This window comes from Oncorhynchus kisutch, unplaced genomic scaffold, assembly GCF_002021735.2.
Source record: "Oncorhynchus kisutch isolate 150728-3 unplaced genomic scaffold, Okis_V2 scaffold1613, whole genome shotgun sequence".
Taxonomy (NCBI): Eukaryota; Metazoa; Chordata; class Actinopteri; order Salmoniformes; family Salmonidae; genus Oncorhynchus; species Oncorhynchus kisutch.
Window position 1 is genome coordinate 2,211 of NW_022263558.1, and position 6,396 is coordinate 8,606.

At 40.7% G+C, this 6,396-nt stretch overlaps 1 long non-coding RNA gene across 1 annotated transcript; it reads right to left on the reverse strand.

Moving 5' to 3' along the window:
• Positions 1 to 470: 470 nt before the first annotated feature.
• LOC116366899 (uncharacterized) lies at positions 471 to 6,111 on the reverse strand. Its single transcript, XR_004208326.1, has 3 exons — positions 5,650 to 6,111; positions 4,470 to 4,707; positions 471 to 3,366 (listed from the first exon to the last, which is right to left on the reverse strand). It is a non-coding gene; the product is annotated as an uncharacterized LOC116366899 (long non-coding RNA).
• Positions 6,112 to 6,396: the final 285 nt, after the last annotated feature.

A 6,396-nucleotide genomic window follows, 5' to 3' on the forward strand; every position in this document is an offset into this window, starting at 1 on the left:
TGGAGCAGGTTTTCATCAAGGATCTCTCTGTACTTTGCTCCGTTCAACTTTTCCCTCGATCCTGACTAGTCTCCCAGTCCCTGCCGTTGAAAAACATACCCACAGCATGATGCTGTCACCACCATGCTTCACTATGCTCTGACATGCACTGTCAACTGTGGGACCTTATATAGACTGGTGTGTGCCTGTTTGAATTGAATTTACCAAGTGGACTCCAATCAAGTTGTTGAAACATCACAAGGATACTTAATGGAAACAGCATGCACCTGAGAACAATTGAGTCTCCATAGTAAATGGTATGAATACTTATTTATTATTTGCCCCCAAAAAATCAAAAACTGTTTTCAATTTGTCATTATGGGCTTTGTGTGTAGATTGAGGAATTTTTGTAACAAAATGTGGAAAAAGTCCAGGGGTCTGAATAATTCTTTGGCACCGAGTATTCAAAACATTAGGAACACCATCCTAATATTGAGTTGCAATCCCCTTTGTCCTCAGAACAGCCTCAATTCGTCAGGCCATGGACTCCACATGGTGTGGAAAGAAACCCACAGGGATGCTGGGCCATGATGACTCCAATGCTTCCCACAGTTGTGTCTGGTTGGCTGGGAGTGGACGTCTACTCTGAATAGCTCGTTCCATCTCCTCCCACAGATGCACAATTGGATTGAGATCTAGTGACTTGGCAGGCCACTGCAGTAAACTGAATTGCCTGTCATGGGTCCCATGGAACCATTCCTGGACAAGCCTTGGGGCATAATCCTGCAGAAAACATTAATTTGCAGCTGGATACATTGCTGCCATAAAGGGATGGACCTGATTGGAAATGTTTAGCCATCCTGTGGTATTAATACATTGCTCCACAATTATCAAGGGGCCCAATGTGTACCATGAAAACACACCCCACACCATCACTGCCAGCCTGCAATGCTGACACACGGCATTGATGCATGTACTCATGGTTTTCTCCATAGCCTAGTCTTCCCATCAGCATGACACAGCAGGAAATGGGATTATCTAGACCAGCGGTTCCCAAACCGTTTATAGTTCCGTAACCCTTCAAACATTCAACCTCCAGCTGCGTACCCCCTCTAGCAACAGGGTCAGCGCGCTCTCAAATATTGTAAGCCTGTCACACACATACACACACTATATGATACATTTATTAAACATAAGAATGAGTGTGAGTTTATCACTTCACACGAGCCTGGCTATAGGACTAGGGCACAAATAATCATAATAATCCATTTGGCTCTTTATTTAGCAATTTTACATATAAAACCTTACTTGCTCATTGAAAATGGTGAATAACTCACCACAGGTTAATGAGAAGGGTGTGCTTGAAAGGATGCACATAACTCTGCAATGTTGGGTTTTATTGGAGAGACTCTCTGTCTTAAATCCTTTTTCACACAGTCTGTGCCTGTATTTAGTTTTCATGCTAGTGAGGGCCGAGAATGTGGTTCCAAAGGGCATCAGTGTCTTAACAGCGCGATTTGCCAAGGCAGGATACTCTTGAGCGTAGCCCAATCCAGAAATTTGGCAGTAGGTTCTGATTCAATTACATTTTCACAGAACCGCATGTTGCAATTTTGATGAGGCTCTTTTGTTCAGATATTGGTAAGTGGACTGGAGGCAGGGAATGAAAAGGATAACAAATCTAGTTTGTGTCATCCGTTTCAGGAAAGTACCTGCGTATTTGCACACCAAACTAACTCAGGAGCTTCGCTAGATCACATTCAACATTTTCCGTAAGCTTGAGTTCATTTGCACACAAAAAAATCATACAATGATGAAAAGACCTGTGTGTTGTTCATGTTAACAAAGTTCCCAATTTTCACTGTAGTGCCCAAAACATCTTTCAAGCTGTCAGGCATTCCCTTGGCAGCAAGAGCCTCTCGGTGGATGCTGCAGTGTACCCAAGTAGTGTCGGGAGCAACAGGTTGCACGAGCGTTACCACTCCACTATGTCTCCCTGTCAAGGCTTTCGCGCCATCAGTACAGATACCAACACATCTTGACCACCTAAGTCCATTTGATGTCACAAAACTGTCCAGTACTTTTTGAAGATATCCTGTTGTTCTGGTTTCCAGAAGAGGATGTCTTCCTCAATTGACCCGCCAAAAACGTAACAGACATACAGTGGGGAGAACAAGTATTTGATAACCTGCAAAATCAGCAGTGTTTCCTACATAGAAAGCATGTAGAGATCTGTATTTTTTATCATAGGTACACTTCAACTGTGAGAGACGGAATCTAAAACAAAAATCCAGAAAATCACATTGTATGATTTTTAAGTAATTAATTTGCATTTTATTGCATGACATAACTTTTTGATACATCAGAAAAGCAGAACTTAATATTTGTTATAGAAACCTTTGTTTGCAATTACAGAGATCATACGTTTAAGAAAATTGAAATGATTCATACTTTTAGTTTTAATACTTAAGTATATTTACAACCAAAAACTTTTACTCAAGTAGTATTCTACTTGGTGACTTTCACTTGAGTTACTCTTGCCACATTAAGAGCAGAAGTAAGGATTCTATCCTGTGTCTGTTCTCTGATGAACTTCTAGCTGACCTGATGTTTTGAAGCATTGTAATCAGTCAGAGCTGGATTAAGTCTACACTCCTGTATGCATACGTTCATGTCTTTTTAAGGGGCCCGGTTGAGAGAAAATCCTTCCACAGTCAGAGCAGGAGTAAGGCTTCTCTCCCGTGTGTATACGTTCATGTTGTTTTAAGGTGCACTGTTGGGAGAACCTCACCCCACAGTCAAAGCAGGAGTAAGGCTTCTCTCCTGTGTGTGTTCTCTGGTGTACTTTTAGCTCAGTTGATGTTGTGAAGCATTTTACACATTCAGAGCAGCGGTATGGCTTCAGTCCTGTATGTCTACGTTTATGTGTTTTTAAGTTGCACAGTAGAGAGAAACTCTTTCCACAGTCCGAGCAGGAATAAGGCTTCACTCCTGTATGTATATGTTCATGTGTTTTTAAGTTGCACAGTAGAGAGAAACTCGTTCCACAGTCAGAGCAGGAGTAAGGCTTCTCTCCTGTGTGTGTTCTCTGATGAACTTCTAGATGAGCAGATGTTGTGAAGCATTTTACACAGTCAGAGCAGGAGTACGGCTTCTCTCCAGTGTGCAATCTCCGATGAACTGTCAGAGACCCTGCTGTTGTGAATCTCTTCCCACAGTCAGAGCAGGGATACAGATTCTCTCCTGTGTGTATTTTCAAGTGTATTTTTAGCTTTGATAAAATTGGGAAAAGCTCCTCACAATGTGGGCAGTGGTGAGACCTCTTAGCTCTGTGATCTTCCTGCTGCTGTTGCTCTCTGGATGTAGAGAATGTCTCAACATTGTCTCCTGTGTGAACAACATCAGAAGAACCAGTCAGTTGATGTGATATACATGTCAATAATATGTATTTTATGTAGCCATTATTACATCAGCAGTTATCACAAAGTGCTTAACGGAAACCCAGCCTCAATCCCCAAAGAGCAAGCAATGTAGATATAAAAAGCACAGTGGCCACGAAAAACTCCCCAGAAAGCAGGAACCTAGGAAGAAACGTAGAGAGGAACTAGGCTCAAAGGGGTGGCCAGTCCTCTTCTGTTTGTACCGGGTGACATACACGGCTCAAAAAAAATAAAGGGAACACTTAAACAACACAATGTAACTCCAAGTCAATCACACTTCTGTGAAATCAAACTGTCCACTTAGGAAGCAACACTGATTGACAAGGAGGAGGAGATCCCTCAGGAGACCATCCGCCACCTCATCAGGAGCATGCCCAGGCGTTGTAGGGAGGTCATACAGGCACGTGGAGGCCACACACACTACGGAGCCTCATTTGGACTTGTTTTAAGGACATTACATCAAAGTTGGATCAGCCTGTAGTGTGGTTTTCCACTTTAATTTTGAGTGTGACTTCAAATCCAGACCGCCATGGGTTGATAAATTTGATTTCCATTGATAATTTTTGTGTGATTTTGTTGTCAGCACATTCAACTATGTAAAGAAAAAAGTATTTAATAAAAATATTTCATTCATTCAGATCTAGGATGTGTTATTTTAGTGTTCCCTTTATTTTTTTGAGCAGTGTATGTATTCATATCAATAGGCTGTACAACACAGGGGAATACAACTATTCTAAAACTGGGTAAGAGATGAAAGCTAAAAAGGGGCGTGTCATCCTCTACTCACTATCACAAGAGTTAGTAACTACACAGACTCACTTCATATAACTATAAAACACTGGCAGTTTGTCTCCTTCACTTCTTTAGTCTACTCTCTGATCACTCCAGATAACCCAGTGAATAAAACAAATGCTGGCAATACTGGTGTCAAACCATGCAAGTTTCAGTAGCATGAATTAACATCTACCTTCTCAATGAAACAGTTCTACAGCAACTTTTCAGACACAGTGGGAAGTTGGAATGAACAACAAACTTACAACCTGCTCTTACCATGAGAAAAAGATGTCTCTATCTTCTCCTCCTCTTCTTCATCTTTAATGTTGACATTCAGCGCCAGTGTTTGACTGCAGTCTTCCAGCTTCACTGATGCCATCTCTGGATCCTGCAGTGCAAACTGGGCTCCACTGTCACAATCAGGACACAGTGACTGTAAGTTTGAACTCGGTGTGGAAGGAGAGAGGCAGGCTGGGTCTGTTCTCACTGTTGATGTTACCGGCCTCAGACTAATCTGAGTCGGCCAGTAGTAATAAAGAGAAACAGATACAAAAGTTAGTCTTGACAGTTCTGGCACTTTCTTAATTCTCTAAAAATAGTGTTTATATTTAGGTGCAGGAGCTCAACAATACTGTTGAGCTAATATTCTATAAGAGGAACATGAGATCAAACAGTAGACATTTGAGGTGATGGTACTCAGCTCTGATGAGCTCCTGTCCAAGTCAAGCACTGATCTCATTTCAATAGATCTGGTAGCTAAGCATTGACAACAAAACATACATTCATTCACATTAGACAAAGCATACACTTTAAATTAGGCTACACAACTCTAAAAGCACTTAATCTATAGTAGATATCCTGAATTCACATAAATGACCAAAACAAATGCAGTGCAAGGGTGCAGTATGTTGTAGGCAGCACGATGTACTACTTTCCTGAATAACCTTGTCACTGTATTATTCCAATCAAAAACCAATAGTATTTCCGTTCACACCATAGTAACATTTATAGATAAAGATAACTTGATATGTCTGAATATTAGTACACATGTAAAAAAACTGATAATCATTACATTTAGCTCCAAAACAGTGGTGAAACCGTAAAAGTGTCTCTCTGCTGCACCCTCACTGCCTGAACTGAAGTGTGTTGATGCAGACCGAGTGGAAACCGCTATTTTACCATCTCGTGAATTTTACACAAAACCAAAAACGACATGTTAAACGAACCCAGAAATCTCAAATAAATTGATCATAAATAAAAATTACCTTGACGAAATTATATACATCCCCTCGGACTAACCTAAAGTCTCTATGTGACAATTTATCACGTTCACTCACACGGTTTGACACAAAACATAGCACATAAAACCTTTATCAAACGTGATAATACCTTGACGTAGTTGTTACCTAGCATGTTATGACATGTTCTTTCGATATTATAACGTGCTATTACATACCAGTAGTAATACATTTGAAACGGACACACAGAAGTTGTCGTCTTGACTGCACAATTCTGGCGTTTCCTTGATTGCGAAGAATGATGCGCGCCTGCGCGGAACTTCCTGTTTCCCCACTACCAGTTTCTAAACCCAGAGACGTAACAACGCGAGACTTCAGAGAACGCTTCTGAAGCAGACCACGCCTGGGTTTGACAAGTCAATGAGAGAAGTGAACAATTCTGATACTTTTGCAGCATTTAACGGGGATCCTAATAAATACCAAAAATATTCCGTCGGCACACACTTGAAACATGGCCATTATTTTATCAATGTCATAACTGCAATGGCTTGTTCACAATAGCTCTCACTGCGTGATACCTACCACAGCATCACAGGTAGCCTAGTTATTAGCGTAAGAGCGGGGCAAGTAACCGAAATGTTGCTGTGTCGAATCTTCGAAATGACACGGTAAAAATCTCTCTCTCTGAACAATGCAGTTAACCCACTGTTCCCTGGTAGGCCGTCATTGTAATTTAACATGTGTTTGTAAATGACTTGCCTTGTTAAATAAAGTTTTTTTTATTTTTATTAAATGAGTAGGCAGACCGATGTAAAGTTCGTTTTATATTCATTCATTCGCCAAAAGCCTTTTAAAATGGCAAAAATCAATAACTAATTCATTGATTGTCACATGAAAATAGATATGGTTTACTCTATAAATGTCTAGCATACTTTTACAACCTCTGTTTTGAGTAGAATTTCCAG